This window comes from Lissotriton vulgaris, unplaced genomic scaffold (assembly GCF_964263255.1).
Source record: "Lissotriton vulgaris unplaced genomic scaffold, aLisVul1.2 SCAFFOLD_1807, whole genome shotgun sequence".
Classification (NCBI taxonomy): domain Eukaryota; kingdom Metazoa; phylum Chordata; class Amphibia; order Caudata; family Salamandridae; genus Lissotriton; species Lissotriton vulgaris.
This window is the reverse complement of record NW_028250039.1, coordinates 156,526-175,983: the sequence shown is the minus strand read 5'-3', so window position 1 is coordinate 175,983 and position 19,458 is coordinate 156,526. Positions and strand designations below refer to the sequence as shown.

The window sequence follows — 19,458 nt, the reverse complement described above, 5'->3', positions numbered from 1 at the left end:
AATCATTCAGAGGATCCCCGGGTCTTCCATGTGCCCTGTTGTGTGCGTAGAGGAATATTTAGCGCAGAGGGTGGCAGCATGGGGGGGGACCTTGTTAAGACACGCTGACGCCACCCCACTGACGAGGTTTCAGTTTCAGCGGGTGCTTGCGATGTCGATTTCGGCCGCGGGCTTGAACCCCGGCGAGTTTGGGACCCATTCCTTTCGGATAGGGGCTGCTACAGAGGCTACAGCCAGGGGTCTGAATGTTGAACAAGTAAAACGTGTGGGGCGTTGGTCCTCGAACTGTTATAAGAGGTATGTGCGGTTGCACATGTTGTGAAGCTGTAATGATGTACTCACGCTTCTTGTTTTTGTTTGGTTTTCAGTTGCGCAAGCCTACGAGGCGGGGCGGACTGTGCAGTCGACCCGACACCGGGGGGCCAGCGGTCAGACATCACTGGCTGTGAAAAAGGAGGTGTGGGTCGTGGGCCACTCATACGTGAGGCGTGCCGCGGACGTATTCAAAGCAGGTGACATGATTCATGTGGCTGGGGAATACGGGTACAGTGTGTCCTTCTACGGAAAGGGCGGGCTCTGTATTGACCAGTTTCGATCATTTTTTGAGGGTTTGTTAGGGCGGACGAGGTCACCGCCGTCTGTAGTCATAGTACATCTTGGGGGCAATGATTTGGTGACCACTGTTAGATGACTTCTTCTTGAGGCGATGCTTTCCACGGTAAGTTGGTTGGCGAGAAGAGTTCCAGGGTGCACAATTGCATGGTCCCATATGATCCCACGGAAAGTGTGGCGGGGGGCTATTTCTGTTTCTGCTCTGAATCATTCAGTAAGGAAAATTAATAATAAAGTGAGTAGATTGTTCCGTTCAAGTACACTGCATTCTATTTCGCATGGTTGTATTAAAGGGGACAGTATGTATTTGGGGGATGGTGTTCATTTGTCCCGGATGGGGAACGAGTTACTCATAGGAGACCTGATAGCTTGGCTAAAGACTTTATGACATGACCTTTAGGCAGGAGTGTTGTGGGGGGTCCGGATAGCCGGTCAACTATCCGGCCTGTGGCGGTAAGGTCATGATCGGTGAGCAGTAATTCGAAGATCCCTATGAGGGGGCGTCACCCATTACGGATGGGAGCGCGCGGGGGAGGTGGCCAATTGGCCCCTCAACGGGGAGGCGGTCCTGTCTAAGGAGAGGCCGCCGGAAGGACAGGAAAGGTGGTCAAGGCCCCTTCCTGGATAGGAGGGGCTACGGCCCCTCCTGGGGAATTTCCCGGGGCCAGGACATCTGCGACGGCAGATGGGTAAGTTGTGTGGGGTGCGGGAGGGGGTTTACGCTACCTTTTAGACACCTCACACGAGTCCTCGAACGACCATTAAATGGCGTCGAGTTTATTGGGGCCCCCGTCAAGTACAAAGGGAAATTGGTTGATGCACTTGAGGTACGCCTCTGTGCGGTCACTCCTCTCACAAGTGAGGGGGGTATTTCTGGTTTAGGGATCTGACACCGGTTATGACCTTGCCGTTGGCCCTTAACGTTAGGATGTACAATTTCAAGTCAAATGTTTTGTAGGATGTTAGTTCGGCTAGGAGAACCTTTGTATTAGAGATCTGTTAAGGTTAGCCAAACATCGTAATGTGGAAATGAAATTGTACATAATATGAAACTGTTATTTTAATGTTTTAATTTTGTTTCATATTTTAATAAATACGGCCGGGAAGGGTGACTCCCTTCCCGCCTTCCAAAAGTTCAAGAACGGTTTCCGGTTTCCCAATTCTTGGGGATTGTGTTGAGAGGGGGTGGCGGGTATCTCAGCCATATGGAAAGGGGCGACCATTGGGTCCCCCCGAACGTATGGTGGAGTACCTCGATCCCCCCGGGAAGCCATCTTGGGCGGGAGGCGAGTCTCGGCTGGTATGCCCGAAGCGGCGTAGCCGGGGCGCGCCTTTTTCCCGCCCTAGAGTGGGCTGGCCTAGACACCGACGCGGCCGGCCACGCCCTCGGAGGCAGGCGGGGGTGGGTTCACGCCCACCCTGAAGACGGATAAAAGGAGCGGAAGCCAAGAAAGCATCCTCTTGTTCCTGTGCTCTGAAGCTGCACCTCCCCGCTGCACGTGAGCTCGAGACGGAACGAATAGCCAATTTTGACCCACCCACCAGCCCCTGAGGACAGCGATTCGTTGTGAATACAGTTGATATAGTATCTTTTTGTTTTCTCTGTTTTCTTACAGGTTGTGATGATATCGTGAAATTTCTTAAGATGCAATAAAGATTGGTTATTTTCAGTAGATTTTACAAATAAAGTTTTGGAACAAGGATTGAGCAGTATTCACGCTTGGTATTAAGTGATGTTTGCTTTGTAATCTTAGTAACTTAGTTAGACTTGTCGTATTTATTTTGGTCGGGCGGTAAGGTCATGATCGGTGAGCAGTAATTCGAAGATCCCTATGAGGGGGCGTCACCCATTACGGATGGGAGCGCGCGGGGGAGGTGGCCAATTGGCCCCTCAACGGGGAGGCGGTCCTGTCTAAGGAGAGGCCGCCGGAAGGAAAGGAAAGGTGGTCAAGGCCCCTTCCTGGATAGGAGGGGCTACGGCCCCTCCTGGGGAATTTCCCGGGGCCAGGACATCTGCGACGGCAGATGGGTAAGTTGTGTGGGGTGCGGGAGGGGGTTTACGCTACCTTTTAGACACCTCACACGAGTCCTCGAACGACCGTTAAATGGCGTCGAGTTTATTGGGGCCCCCGTCAAGTACAAAGGGAAATTGGTTGGTGCACTTGAGGTACGCCTCTGTGCGGTCACTCCTCTCACAAGTGAGGGGGGTATTTCTGGTTTAGGGATCTGACACCGGTTACGACCTTGCCGTTGGCCCTTAACGTTAGGATGTACAATTTCAAGTCAAATGTTTTGTAGGATGTTAGTTCGGCTAGGAGAACCTTTGTATTAGAGATCTGTTAAGGTTAGCCAAACATCGTAATGTGGAAATGAAATTGTACATAATATGAAACTGTTATTTTAATGTTTTAATTTTGTTTCATATTTTAATAAATACGGCCGGGAAGGGTGACTCCCTTCCCGCCTTCCAAAAGTTCAAGAACGGTTTCCGGTTTCCCAATTCTTGGGGATTGTGTTGAGAGGGGGTGGCGGGTATCTCAGCCATAAAGATACATTTCTTTATTTCATTTTGATGGTATGACATACTAAAATATGTCCTTGCAACTTTAAGAAATCAAAAGCAACATAACACTTGTTTCCAAAAAAAAAAAAAGAAAAAAAAAGTTCTTTTCAGAACTAACTCTTTGTACCAAAACGAGCTCCAAGCATATTATAAAGAAAAGTTTATTGCCGCTTTCTTTTAGTGCGCAACCGGGTGCGCGCACCCACCTATCGCGTACAGGACCTGAGACGCGCATTTGAAGTCATGTGACTTGAAAACAACTCTTCCAATTGGTTCTTAGTAGTTTCTATTCTCCAATTTACACGGAACACTCCACCCACTTCCCTGGAGAAAAAGTTTATCGTAAAACTTTTAAACCCTCCTCTTATCAAACACTCAACATCGTTCACATAACAGTGTAGTAAATAACACTAGATCCACTCCGTCCCTTAATTACAAGGGACATATTGCTGTGTGAAACCAACTTTTGTTTTCACTCGATAATGTGAAATACTGAGCCTGTTACAGAATTTTCTTTCACATATATGTTACCATTCTTCTTCAAGCACTAACACCGTAAAAAATACCACCGATAGCGGTGATATTTTTTAACACCGAGAACGGGCGATTTTTATCGCTTAGAGCCCTTGCTATTATAAAGGTTTATTTCCTAAGTCTCTGATCTCCAACTGTGCAACGCGGCTCCCCTGTGTGTCATAATGAGGTGCTAAGAGCGCCACGCACACTCTACTGTGACTAAGCATCCATAAATTCCACGGACATCTCTACCCTGCTATCTGCAATTGTAAACATCAAAAGGAGCTACGCTGCGCCCCTTGGAGATGCCTCACTCCCACTGCTACAACGGCTTGGCAGTCGCCAAGATCCACAAGAACAGCGTCTCGGATCCATTGAACTTCTGTGACGGTCTCAATGAAAATATGCACTGAAGAATATTCAAGTATGTAGTAGTCCTCCTGCTACAGCATACAGAATGCATTCTGTTAGATATAAAGAAGGGAAACACCCACGTCACAATCATACAGAACACTTCCTGTAAAGAAGCCTGTGATTAACTTTAAAAAAAAGGTTAACCTTTTTTCACTCTCTCATCATTGTTAAAGATAAGTATTTATAATACTATATTAAACAATGCCATGGTTCTTGCTTTTTTATTTGAAGAATCTTGCAATCATTCACAAATCCAATACTCAGGCCTTCTTTTTCGTGAGAAAAATCTTGCAACAATACATATCTACATAGAATAACAGAAAAAAAACATAACACTGCAACGGCCGAAAACTCCACTAAATGCAGATTTGAAACATAAAGGGCACATTTATGTTATCACCAAAATGGAAGATCTTCAAATAGTGTGATTCCAGTGGTTACAGTGGTATTCATTTACTATTAAAATGTAGTATTCATTTAGTAAGCATGAAGGCTAAGTAGTATGCCCACAAGCCGAAATATGCTAATGAGGGAATACTAGTTCTACTCAACTACCCTTCAAATACATAGCGAATACTTCAATTGATTGCTAAAAGAAGACTAGTAGTATTCTATAAGAATAGTATTTGAAGCTTAGTAGTATTCTGTTAGGGTTTATTTGCAGCTCTTGTGCTATTTCAAGAGCAAAATGAAGGGTAGTCTCATTGATTGTGACCACTATTTGAAGACTAGTGGTATTCTTTGTGACCACTATTTGAAGACTAGTGGTATTCTTTGTGACCACTATTTGAAGACTACTGGTATTCTTTGGGACCACTATTTGAAGACTAGTGGTATTCTTTGTGAGCACTATTTGAAGACTAGTGGTATTCTTTGTGACCACTATTTGAAGACTACTGGTATTCTTTGGGACCACTATTTGAAGACTAGTGGTATTCTTTGTGAGCAGTATCGGAAAACTAACGGCAATGAGCGCGGGGAGTCGCGCAGGGGGGTGTTGGCGCAAGGGGGGGGGTTCACGCGGCAGCCCGCACTCCTCCTCCTCACCTGTGTCTGTGGTGTCGGTGCTGGCTGTGTCTCTCTCGGGTGTGGCCTGCCTGTCCCACGCTGTACTCCGGGCTGCAGACAGTCCAAACACAAGAGCAGTTGGGTTACGGTGACTGCTGCAGCCCTGGACCCTGTCAGCCCCGCCTTCGATGACACTAGCTCAGTATGTGGACGACGGCGCTGCACCTCCAAGTACGGTGTGTGCCAAAAGAGGCAAATGAAGTTTAAAAAATAAAAAAAGTGATTACATTCACTAAGCAAACTTGTCACTGAATATATACTTTTATGTAGCCCTGCCACAGTATTTGTTGTAATTAGCAAGTATCACTGACTTCCAAATAGAATTATTGTCAGTGAGGAGCTATTTTACGATATTTGGAGCCTTCTACTATCCTCTAACCCCATGTAGTGTCGTTTAGAGCTAGCCTTTTCCTAAAACCAACGGTATAGACTTAAGCAAAATGCAGACCTATAGGATTTAGAGTAACAGAGCATGTTCAACATTTAAATTAAAAAAAATGCAGCCCATGATTTTCTCAATCTGCTAGTTTTACAAATTGGTTATAACTGGGGTTATGTTTTGCTCTTCATCAAACTTCATCAAATGAAAATATAATCCAGCAAACATCATGTCATAACCAAACCAATTCTTTTTAGGGGTGTTCAGCATTACAGAGTTTTCCTCTGAAATATTGTGAAGTTTTTTTCAAAATTTCCCAAATTTCGTGCATTTCACAAAAGTTCAGAAGATTTCAAAGATCGGGAGTTACTTCATAGGTTTATATTGGCATGAGTGCTCCACATGAAATGTGTTAAATTTGGGCTTTTAAGGTTGGACAACAGTGGCCATCCAAGCACACTTTATCAGTGACCCATTCTGTGCCACTGTACAAGGGGCAGGCAGAAAACAAGCATTTGCAATGCAATAGGTCTCGCATTAGGAAAGTGTGAGCTATTGGTATTGTAAATAACAATTTTCTTTAATATGTGTTGGCTTTGAAAATATATAAATTAATAGCAGTGGTGTCCCAGAGTGATGTGGGGGTGCCCCAGAGTGATGTGGATGTGGTGGTGTCCCAGAGTGAAGTGGTGGTGTCCCATAGTAAAGTGGTGGTGTCCCATAGTAAAGTGGTGGTGTCCCATAGTAAAGGGGTGGTGTCCCATAGTAAAGGGGGGGGTGTCCCATAGTAAAGGGGGGGTGTCCCATAGTAAAGGGGGGGTGTCCCATAGTAAAGGGGGGGTGGCCCATAGTAAAGTGGTGGTGTCCCATAGTAAAGTGGTGGTGTCCCATAGTAAAGTGGTGGTGTCCCATAGTAAAGTGGTGGTGTCCCAAGGTGATGTGGGGAAAAGTCAACAACTTCAAACGGCGGCCGCGCTGCACTGGCCCATTGCGGCGGCCTTTATAATTTATTTGGGTACACTGATACGAGTGAGAAACGAACGAAACAGATACGAGTGAAGGATGGACGAAGGTGACCAGTGAGAGATGGACGAAGGAGATACCAGTGACAGTGATATGAAGTAGATACCAGTGAGAGATGGAGAAAGGAGATACTAAGCTGAGTAAAAAAAAAGCTGGGACCGCGAGAATAAAGGACTAACAAGGAAAGCAGGGGCATATAATTGAAAATGATGGGATGGGAGATGAATAGAAAAGATATAAATAATGAAAAGCTGGAGGCAGGAGAGAGGGAAGAAGGAGGGTAATAGCAGAAGGATAGAGGAGGGAAAAAAGGATTGTATTTATATAGCGCTTGTTACCCCTGATGGGGTGTTGAAACATGCTATTCAGGAAGCCCATAAAGGATTAGTGGTGAATTAATATGGTGAAATATTAAAGTAATTTCAAATGGTGGATATTAATCAGTTATTTGGAGTGAGACGGATAGCGGAGGGATAAAAGGGGAAGAAAGTTTTGCACTTGTTACCCCGATGGATGTTGAAGCGCTTTTCTGGCAAGTAGCACGCCACTCTGGAACTCAAAGGATTAGTGTTGAAAATTGGTATAGCAAAATATGAAGAAATTTGAGTAGTGGATATGTTATTCAGTTTTTTGGGTATAGAAGTGTAGGTGGCGGGATAGTGAAGGGATAGAGGTTTGTATTTATATAGAGCTTGCTACGCCTGATGGGGTTTTGAAGCGCAAGTATAACTATAGAAATGGAGTCTGTGAACATCAATAGGGTTGCTGTCTTGTGGGTGCGTGCATGTCGTTCCATAACCCGCTCCTTAACCATCGCTAATCCCCTCCTTACTCCTCCCTTAACCACTCCCATTTAGTAGCAAGCATTCCACATTTTGCAGCCATGCCACCGTTCCTCCCACATTTACTTCTAAACGCAGCCATATGCGTGCAGAGATCTCCGCAGTTAGAGTGGAGAGCTCTACATATAAAAAATAGGAGAGGCAGAGTTTCTGTCAGGCTGAGCAAAGGTCAGCCTGCGAGACACTCCTTGTCCTCATAGTGGGGTCGGGTCAGCAACTCTCACCAAACCCATCCCACAATGTGATGAGTAGGGGACTGCTGCCTTCCCTCACTGGCTATACAGGAAAGCAGCAGTCACACCACTCCTAGGACCTCTGAGGCTTACCTTTCTCTGAGCTGCAGGAGAGGTACGTTTTGTGTTTTTGAATGTTAGGTGCGTGCGTGTATGTATAAACATATGAATTTGTTGTAAATGAGCGCTATGAATGGGTGCATGAGTGCATGTTTGTGAATGTATGGGTGTATTTGTGGCCCGCCCGCCCCCTTCCCGGTCAAAATTACCAGCCACCACTGCTAATGTACTGCAAAAGGCCGTTTGCACATAAACTCCTTTGTGTTCATCTCCAGACACACAAAGAACATGTGTATAAATTTCCAAAATATGCGCAATGCTTTGGGTTTTACATACATGGTTGGATATCGGTGATCTTATTGTGAGCTTCAGAAATGAACGTGAAGTTTCGCCGGTTTGGTAGAAATCTATTTTAATTTTGTTGCATATACGAGTTGCTTGCCCTATTGCGCTGCCTTTGCAGTGTTTAACTTTGCACTTGCATGTGAATAGCATGTTTTACCTTCCAGCACCACAGAATTCTTTGTCCACAGCTGGCCAATTACTCGTTAATAGTCACATTTGCCCTATCGCTGGAAACCAAGATCTATATAAATGATGACGTAGAAAAGATGGATACGCAGCAGAGTAACAGATTCCTTGATTATGGTACAAACTCCTAGTTGTTTTCCCTTTAGTTTGTCTGCCTTAAAAGTCCCTGAATCTCGGCACTGCGCCAAGTAACCCTGACATGGTGATAGAGTGCCTAGCAAACCCCCATAGCATAAAAATACTGCGATAGAAAACGTGCATATTACAACTTTGACATAAAATGGACAATGACAGGACTGCGGGTATTTCAGATAACACTTGTTGTCATCCCAGTTTGTTCCAAAGAGGACTGAGCTCCAAAGAAGCAGTAGATTTCTCAACAGGTCAGCTGGCGTTTGACTGAGCCTGCCATAGCCCTGCGCTGCCTGGCCTGTGACTGGCCCTGTCCAGTCCTAACCTTTTACGTATCACGTGACATAGGTTTTGACGTTAGCATCGCTCCACTTCTCTTTCACACCCTGACTGTCGGGATATCCCTAGGTACCCAGAGCTCAGGCCTCTTTCAGCTTTTCTCATCCAGTCTTCAATGGCATCTGTTACCATGAGCAGTCGGATTGCCTGGCAATGCTGAAATAACGCCTGACTTACCTCAGAGGCTGGCAACTTACCCCACCTGGTGTCCACGACACCTGATCGGAATGAGTGAGCAGCGATGGGCACCGCGCCAGAAGAATGACTAACAAACCACAGCAGTTGACAACTGCAAAACTGAACAGATCTGAGAAGCGTAGTCATTGAAGTTCAGGTATTGCCGCCTCAGTGGCGCCATGAAAACACCTCACGCTCTGTGAAATAAGAATTACACTTGGAACTGTTACCACTTACCATTTCAAAGACAGCACATTCTTAATTGTAAATAACCTACCAGGGTGAAGCATACATGATTTGATATTTAAGAAAGTCTGAGGGGAACATGTTGTGCGTTTTTGGGCACTAGAAAATGTGCTGTAGATATGTTTTAATTTCAGAGAGGCTTGAGGTAGAAAAATAGCTCTGTGCGTATACCCCCGTAGAAAGAACCGGTGATGGAGAACCGGCGTTTGAAAAGCAACTCAACCTGGTGACAAAGAAGGGTCTTCCCCAGTCAACCAAGCCCACTGCGTCCACCCAGGTCCAGGTGCACCTCATTGCTGGGATTCCCTCTGCATGGTGTCCAGGCATTCTGCAAGCATCAGTGCTCTGCAGCAGGCCTGATAACCATATTCTGTTGGTACCTTCAGTCTCATACAGGATAGGACTGTATAGGTTATAAGAGTGGATCTGTGCACAGAGAGAGAAAGATACTTTACCTAGAAAGCATGCAGTAGAAAGATTTATACTTGCAAGAAGTAGGCCTTAGTGTGTTCCACTCCAGAAAGGTTTGTCAAGCAATATACCCAAAAAATCCGTGGGGGAGGGGGGGGGGGAGCAGGGTACCAGGCAAAAAGAACATATAAGATGTGCCCTGGTGAATCTAATAGCATTGCCAGTGCTTGTTGTACTTTCAGCAGTAACACAGCCCACAACCATTGCACTGTCACCATAGATAGTCATACTCAAGACATAATCACCCCATCATGCCTGCGCCCAGGGCAGCCCCAGAGCCCTAGGATTTGCACAGCACCACCTCACAATGGCTGTCCCCGTGAACATAAACACCAGCAACACACACACTGCTAATAAAATCACCCCCTCGAGTGCACAATTTTCTGTGGTACAACAGCAACCAGGTTTGTGATACGTATACTACATGCATTGGCAAAGTCAACAGGTTGGTCTTAGTCAAGCACACATTTGTTATCAAAAACGAAAAACAGATAAATGGATACAGGTACAGAGTGACCTGCAGCGGAACACAGCCATGTAAACAAGCAGAAAATGGAATCAGTTTCCCTGCCTCTCTGGGAGGGTTTGCCCAAATCCGGGGAGGGTCAAGCCCGGACCATAGGGGGCCTGGTCTCTGAAGGGACAGGGCAAGAAGTATGGAAATGGATGGAAATAGGGTAATGGTCCATATCGCTGCAAATATTTTTGGGCAGATTTTCAGTGTGAACTCAACCAAAGTGTAGTGGAGCGGTAATTAAAATGCACACAGTCGCATTCCTCTTCTTTCAGGCATGTAAAGATTAAGTGATTTGCCCAGAACAACAGGCTGTTGAGTCCACATCGGTACTCGAACCCCGTTCCCCAGTTGCAAAGCCGGCAGCGATTACCGTTAAGCCACATTGATCACTTCCCAAGCAAAATGAAAATACCTTTCCTGAAGCTGACCAAATTCAACTTGTGCAACACGTTTAAAAAAAAACGAGAAAAAATAGTATGGTTTATGGATCATTTTTATCTTCCCAGTGCATTTTACATCATGTCAACTAATATTGGAGCCCATTTCGCTGCAATTAAAGTGAGCACCAAGGATCACAACCTGCAAGAACATAACTGTTTAACAGTACATTTCTAAAATACGAGCTAGCTTTAGCTTAAGCAGTTTTTCATTATTAGTCAAATGTTACTGTCGTGAAACGAACCTTCAAACTGCGAGTATTCCTGGATCTTTGGAGAAATAAACCAGAAAGAAATGAAGGGAGCCAGAAACAGTTGTTCGGAGCCGGCCCGCACCCGCACCAGGGCAGACGTTGTGAGTGAGCTACACGTCTGTAAGGGCCGCACCCACTGACTGCAAGCAGTTGCACAAAGTATTTGTATAATGTAAATGATTAACACACACACATACTCAGATGGCTGCAATGCACCCCTCAGTCTCACTTACTCATTTACTCTACATTAGCAGGCAAGCATTAAAAAGAACAGTTGACACTGGTCTCACACTTACATGCAAGGACAGCAATTCCGGTTACTCCCCAGAGTCTGATCACACGTTTTCACTCGTCTCCAGTCCATTGGGAATTGCAAACGTGCGTGCACTCCCGGAGATCCCCATCAGAATCCCTCAGGCTCACAACAGGGGCAGCAGCTCAGAGCGGTCACTCAAGAGCATTGATTTAAATTTACCGCCGTGGCCGGTCGGGCGATACGAGCAGCGCCATCACGCAGCCTAGGCTGACAACCTCCCAAACTTTGAACTGCGGTCCTATTAGGAGCCACGCAAACAATGTACGTCATCGCGTCAGCGCTACGCAAGTAGAACAGAGAAAAAATACTACTCACAAAACGGGAGGCCACAAGCAATCTAGCAAAGTATCCAAACGTCCAGAAAGTGGCAATGACTGGAGAAAGAATAAAATATGAAAAGTACAGAAATCTAATTTAAAAAAAAGGCGAATGTGAAAAAATAAGAAATAATCCAAGTAAACAAGCATTGAAAATGAATTAGGTCTCGCCCTCCTTTAAGTTAAAGCAATTCTGTTTGAAATTAGGTGGCTTTTTAGCTTTGCTTTTATTAGTGTCCTTCACACTTTCATGTACATATCAAGCATATGTATGCATATATGTGTATATATATATATATATATATATATATATATATATATATATATATATATATATATATACATGCATTTATATTTGTATTTACATCATAGATATGCAGATTATATACATGCTTATATATGTATGCATATATACACACACACACATATATATATATATATATATATATGTGTGTGTGTGTGCATATGTGTGTGGGTGTAGAGGTAGAGAGTAGTAGAGAGTAGAGAGTAGAGAGAAGTAGAGAGTGTGTAGTAGAGTGAGTAGTAGAGAGTGAGTATTAGGGAGTGAGTTGTAGAGAGTAGAGTAGTAGAGACTGAGTAGTAGGGAGTCGTAGAAACTGAGTAGTAGATAGTGAGTAGTAGAGTATTAGAGTGAGTAGAGTATAGTAGAGTAGAAGTGAGTAGTAGAGAGTAGTAGTGAGTAGTAGAGTGAGTAGGAATAGAGAGTTAGTAGTAGAGTGAGTATTAGAGTAGTAGAGAGTGAGTAGTAGTGAGTAGTAGAGTAGTAGAGAGTGAGTAGAGAGTAGTAAGGAGAGAGTACTAGAGAGTAGTAGAAAGTAGTAGAGTGACTAGAAGAGAGTAGTAGAGTGAGAAGTAGAGTGTAGTAGAGAGTGGTAGAGAGTGAGTAGTAGAGAGTGAGTAGTAGTGAGTAGGAGAGAATGAGTAGAGTAGTAGAGAGTAGTAGAGAGTGAGTAATAGAGAGTGAGTAGTAGAGAGTGCGAAGTAGAGAGTAGTAGAAAGTGAGTATTAGAGAGGAGTACAGTGAGTAGTAGAGAGTAGTACTAGTACCAGCACGACCCTCCCCCGATCCCTACACTCAAACACTACCCTGCACGACCCCCTGGCACTACCCTAAACCGTAAAACACTACCCTACACTACACAAACACCACAACACTACCCTAAACCCTAAAACACTATCCCCAGCATGGCTCTCCCCCGACCCCAGTCTGGTCCCTTTACTCAAACACTACCCTGCACGAGTCCCCGGCACTACCCTAAACCCTAAAACACTACCCTACACTATCAATCAATCAATCAAAGACATTTGTAGAGCGCACTACTTACCCGGAGGGTCTCAAGGCGCTTGGGGGGGTGGGGGGAGGGGGTGCTGCTACTGCTCGAACAGCCAGGTCTTGAGCTTCTTCCTGAAGGAGAGGTGGTCTTGGGTCAGGCGCAGGTCGGTCGGGAGGGAGTTCCAGGTCTTGGCAGCCAGGTAGGAGAAGGACCTTCCTCCTGTTGTCGTTCTTCGGATGTGGGGGATGGCGGCGAGGGCGTGACTGGCTGATCGGAGATGGCGTTTGGGAGCGTAGAAGTTGATGCGGTTGTTGAGGTAGCTCGGGCCTTGATCGTGTAGGGCTTTGTGTGCGTGGGCGAGGAGACGGAAGGTGATTCTTTTGTTGACGTGAGGTAGTGTGGCTCACTGGTTAGAGGCGGCAGACCCGAGAGCAGAGGACGGCCCGGGACCAGGGTTCGATTCCCGGCGCGGCAGGTTTCTGGACCAGGGTCAGCGGACTCGATAATTCTCTCACCTCGGTGCCCACTCTGATCAGCGATCACACTCGGCAACTCTGGGCATTAGCTTGCCTCATCCTCACTAACGGCCCCACCAGACCGCCGGGGATGCCTGGTCTCACCCTGGAGATACCCATTAAGGGACCATCTCTCAGGGAAGCCAGGAAGGGTTTGGCAGCGGTCGAAGCGCCTTGGGACCCTCCGGGTAAGTAGTGCGCTATATAAATGCCTATACATTTACACACATTTGACGGGGAGCCAATGCAGGTCTCTCAGGTGTCCGGAGATGTGACTGTGTCGTGGGATGTCGAGGATGAGTCTGGCTGAGGCGTTCTGGATCCGCTGGAGTCTCTTCTGGAGCTTGGCGGTGGTTCCGGCGTAGAGGGCGTTGCCGTAGTCCAGTCGGCTGGTGACGAGGGCCTGGGTGACCGTCTTCCTGGTCTCGGTGAGGATCCACCGGAAGATCTTCCGTAACATGCGCAGGATGTTGAAGCACAACGAGGAGACGTCGTTGACTTGTCTGGTCATGGAGAGGGAGGAGTCCAGGATGACGCCCAGGTTCCGTGCATGGTCCGTCGGTTTGGGTGCGGTGCCCAGGGCGGGGGGCCACCAGGAGTCGTCCCAGGCGGAGGGCGAGGAGCCCAGGATGAGGACCTCCGTCTTGTCTGAGTTCAGTTTCAGGCGGCTGGTCGTCATCCACTCGGCTACGTGTTTCATCCCTTCGTGAAGGTCGGCTCTGGCGGCGGCGGGGTCGTTGGTCAGGGAGAGGATCAGCTGGGTGTCATCGGCGTAGGAGATGATGTTGAGGTTGTGCTGGCATGCGATGGCCGCGAGGGGGCTCATGTAGACGTTGAAGAGGGTGGGGCTCAGCGAGGATCCTTGAGGGACGCCGCAGATGACTTCGGTGGCCTCTCACTTGTACGGTGGAAGTCGGACTCTCTGTGTTCTTCCGTCGAGGAAGGAGATGATCCACTCCAGTGCTCTCTCCTGGATTCCGACGTTGCTGAGGCGCTGCACTAGGGTACGGTGGCAGACAGTGTCGAAGGCCGCGGAGAGGTCTAGGAGGATGAGGGCCGCTGTTTCTCCGTTGTCCATCAGGGCTCGGATGTCATCGGTGGCCGCGATGAGGGCGGTCTCGGTGCTGTGGTTGGCTCGGAAGCCAGACTGTGAGGGGTCGAGGGATCCATTTGTCTCGAGGAAGGCGGCCAGCTGCTTGTTGACGGTCTTCTCGATGACTTTGGCTGGAAACGGGAGGAGCGAGATGGGGGGATAGTTCTTGAGTTCGGTGGGGTCCGCTGTAGGTTTCTTGAGTAGGGCGCTGAGTTCAGCATGCTTCCAGCTCTCCGGGAAGGTGGCGGTGTCGAAGGAGGTGTTGATGATGTCCCGCAGGAGGGGTGCGATGACAGCGTCGGCCTTGTTGAAGACGTGGTGAGGGCAGGGGTCGGTTGGAGATCCGGAGTGGATGGAGTTCATCATGCGGACGGTGTCTTCGGTGCTGATCGGAGTCCAGGCGCGGAGGGTGGTGGTGGGGGGCGGAGGTTCGGGCGTGGCGTGCGTCGGTTGAGTGCTGAAGCTGTTGTGTATGTCCGCGATCTTGTTGTGGAAGTAGGAGGCGAGGGAGTTGCAGAGGTCTTGCGATGGGGTGATGTCGTTGTTGCCGGCATTGGGGTTGGAGAGCTCTTTCACGATGTTGAAGAGTTCCTTGCAGTTGTGTGCGTTGTTGTCCAGCCGGTCCTTGAATGCAGTTTTCTTGGTGGCGTGGATCAGTTGGTGGTGCTTCCGGGTGGCAAGCTTGAGGGTGGTCATGTTGTCCGGTGTTGGTTCCCTTCTCCAGGCTTTCTCGAGGGCTCGGCAGTTCTTCTTGGAGCTCTTGAGTTCGTCGGTGAACCATGGGGCCTTCTTGCTGCCGGGTCTGCTGGGCGGGGTCCTCAGTGGGGTGAGTTCGTCCGCGCAGTCGCTGATCCACTTCGTGAGGTTGTCGGCGGCCTGGCTGGGGTTCGCTGAGCTGGCTGGAGGGTGCTGGCTCAGGGAAGCGGCGAGCTGGTCAGCTGTGATCTTGTTCCAGCTTCTTCGAGCAACCTGTTGCTGGTGGTGGTGGATCGTCGTTCTTTTGAAGGTGAAGTGGACGCAGCTGTGGTCCGTCCAGTGGAGTCCGGTGGCGTGGCTGAAGACGATGTCTTTGCAGGATGAGAAGACTGCGTCGAGTGTGTGTCCGGCGAGGTGGGTGGGGGTGGACACCAGCTGCTTGAGACCGAGGGTGGCGAGGTTGTCGAGCAGGGTGATGGTGTTGCGGTCGTAGTTGTTCTCCAGGTGGAAGTTGATGTCCCCCAGGAGGATGTAGTCAGAGGAGGGGAGGGCATGCGGGCTGATGAAGTCGGCGATGTCCTCGCTGAATTGTGTGCGTGGTACCGGGGGTCGGTAGATCAGGGTGCCTCTCAGGGTGGTTTTGGGGTCCGTGTGGATCTGGAGGTGCAGGTGTTCGGCGGTTGTCAGGGTGTCGTCGGTGTTGGTCTTGATGCGGATGATGTCCCTGTAGATGATGGCGATGCCTCCTCCAGTCTGGTTGTCGCGGTCTCTTCGGGTGATCTTGTAGCCCTCTGGGATGGCGATGGCGATGTTGGGCGCTGAGGAGTCGTTCATCCAGGTTTCCGTGAGGAAGGCGACGTCAGGAGCTGTGGTGTCGAGGAGGTTCCAGAGTTCGATGGCGTGTCTGTGGACGGAGCGGGTGTTGAGGAGGATGCACTTCAGGTGGTTGCTGCTGTTGTTCGGCTTGGTGGGTGCTGGTGTAGTGCCGGTCCGTATGCAGGTGAACTTGCAGGCGTGGCAGCTGAAGGGTCCGTGGGTTCGTCTCGGGGTGGCTCTGTAGCATCCCGGGATTCGGCCGGTGTTGAGTGCGTTGAGGGCGGCGGCGTCGTACGTCCGGCGGGTGGGCTGGGGTCTGCGGGGTCCAGGGGTCCTGGCACTGGACGCGGTCCAGGCACGGACGGGCGCAGACAGGCTTACCTTTGGCGCACCTTCGGCACTCAATCGGTGCTCCCGCTGCGCGGTCGCTCTGGGGGCGTCATAAGTGAGGACTCAACATACCCTAAACCCTAAAACACTACCCCCAGCACAACTCTCCCCCGACCATCCCTCTACACCCAGTCCAGTCCCCACACTAAAACACTACCCTGCACGACACACCAGCACTACCCTAAACCCTAAAAACTACCCTACACACACACCACAACACTACCCTAAACTCGAAAACACTACCCCCAGCACGACCCCCTGATCCCCATTCCTAAGATAAGAAACTACTGTTCCTCATGCTATGAAAGCATCAGCGATAATGCAAAGATATGCACGAACACCCATTGTCTGAAGGATCTTACAGAGCCTGGTGCTGTTGCTTTTTTTGTCCAACACTCCATAATTGAACAGCTAAATACTATGTTTAAGAGGAGAGATTTTACGGAGGAAGTGAGAACACACAGATATGAGCACTACAAACAGAATGGAAACTCTGTAATAGGTGATGTTTATGATGGAATTGGATACAAAAACCTGTTTGATAAGGGGATATTAAGTATGAAAAACAATATCTCTTTTGTTATGAACACAGATGGAGTCAACATTTTTAAAAGTAGTAAACTAAGCATGTGGCCTGTGTATTTGATGATTAATGAGCTCTCCGTAACAAAACGTAAAGCAAAAGAAAACATGCTTGTCTATGGAATTTGGATTGGGCAAAGAAAGCCATATATGTGGACATACCTACATTCTTTAACTGAGGGAATTGAGTCGTTTGGAAAAGGGAGTTATGTTTACAGATCATACAGGCTCTGTTTTTGTATGTCGTGCTGCACTACTTTCATGCACTTGTGATCTACCAGCTCGTTGTTTGGTTACCAACAGTAAGCAGTTCAATGGGAAATTTAGCTGTTGGTCCTGTTTACAGCCAGTTATGACTTCAAGATCGGGAATGGGGCATTGCCATGTTTTTCCTTACAATGATGATGATCCTGAAGGACCACCGAGAACAACTGAAAATCTGAAGACTGATATAAATGAACATTAGCTAAAATACAACAGGGTGAACATGAATATTCAGTTCATGGTGTGAAAGGCACTTTCCGGTTTCTATTCCTTTCCCTTTTCCCATGTATTAATGGATTTCGTTTAGATTATATGCATGGGGTCTGCGCAGGTGTAATGAAACTGATGCTCATATTGTGGTTCGAGAAGCAATATGAGAAGTCAAGCTTTTCAGCACACTCTTACAGAGACCTTGTTAGCAAGAGAGTACAGCTATCAAGCCTCCATTTAACATATCAAGACCTCCTCGTAGCCTTGAAGATGTACATTTATGGAAATCCTCTGAATACAGAAACTTCTTGCTCTTCTGGGGAATACCAGTACTAGCTGATGTATTACCCAATCAGCTATTTGTACATTTTTGCCTCTTCTCCAAAGGAATATATTTACTAGATAAAGAAAGTCTAACATTTTCAGAAATCAACCGAGCAGAGACTTGCTTGCTCACCTTTGTCAAAATTTTTGAAGACCTGTATGATCAGAGGTTCATGACTATGAATATTCATCAGTTAATGCATATTTCAGACTGTGTACACCACAATGGGCCACTCTTTTCAAATATCTGTTTACATTTTGAAGACCTAAATGGCTACATGGTGTCTCACATCGAAGGAACACAAAATGTAGAAATGCAAATTTTGAATACTGTGACATTAATTCAGATGATACCATTACTTAAAGCAACCTGCAATATTGATGGCGAGATACAAAATGCAATCAATAGACTTATGGATCCATCGATATGTGTGGAGAGAATGGAGATAATAGATGGGTGTTTTCAAATGGGGAAAATTACTATAAAAGATTTAACAAATGATGAGTTCCTAGCAGCTGAAAAAAGAGTATCTGTATACTTTGAAAGGAAAGTAGCATCATATGATAAAATTAGTTTAAGGAAGGGTTATTGCTATGTGTATGCAGCAAACTTCAACAAACTAGTCAGACGGGACCAAAGTACAATAAAATATTTAGATAATTCAGAAATACAGTTTGGAAAAGTGTTGAAATGTATCCAGGTCAACGACATAAATAGAAAAACTCACAACTTGGCACTATTAAATCCAATGCCTTGTGTAAACACATATTCCAGTGACTGCAATGTCCATCAAGTTAACCCAAGTTGGAACAAGATAATAGCAGTATATATTTCGGAAATAGTAGGAAGTTGCTGCTTTGTTTGTACCACAAAATTGTCATTTGTATGTGAATTCCCAAATCACTATGAGAGAGATTAGTGGATGCTGTTGTATTAGCCAAAAATCGACATGTCCAGATCTTTAAAAGGTACCATACATTTGAGCAGATTTGAAAAACTGATATGGGGGCTAGCAAACTTCACCCTGGAATTACTAGGATATGATACACAATCCTCTGTGATCGGAAATGATACACATCACCTTAAACTGCAACCCTCTCCCCCACTGTAAACTGGTAATTGCCAGGGCACCCGTAAGGATATGTTTACTTTTATGTGTTTACTTTTTATGTGTTTACTTTTACCAAATGTTTTTAGAAGTACATTTTAAGTACATTTTAAATGTTGTGTAAAAGCTAGATTTTAACACCATAGGAATTCACACTGTTGTGTGCTATTATCAAATGTACTTAAGAAAATTAAATTAAATTCAACCATATAGTTTTCCAAGAGTTTTCAATGATAAATGAATGGGCTTCTGTCATTGATTGTGGATATTGTTCATTGTCTTACCGATACCCCTTATACTTTTACTTGTTATCTTTGGACTGTTGAAAATAAACCAAAAAGTCAACCGAGTATTGGAATACTTTGACCATTAATTCAAACAAATATATGATTGAGGAATGTAAGATCCTCCCACCTATGCATGTGTAATTGGGAAATATCTACTAGTGTACCTGTTTATTTGTTAATATTGTGACTATTAGCCTAGCCATACCTTTTCGGTTTAGCAATTGACCCAAAATGCTTTGGACATAACTTTTTATAGAATCTGCAGCTATGGGTAAGTGCAGTAGTATTCAAATTGTATGTATTCAGTAAAAGTTCTGCATTGTAAATGAAGACTATACGGTTAGCATAGAAGTCTTTGCTTAGTATTCAGCAGCAGCTTGAATAGTAGTCTGGGTAAAGTGCAGTAGTATTCAAATTGTATGTATTCAGT

At 46.5% G+C, this 19,458-nt stretch overlaps 1 pseudogene; it reads left to right on the top strand.

Moving 5' to 3' along the window:
• Positions 1-18,552, top strand: part of LOC147663409 (uncharacterized) — a 57,575-nt pseudogene extending 39,023 nt beyond the window's left edge.
• The last annotated feature ends 906 nt before the right edge of the window (positions 18,553-19,458 follow it).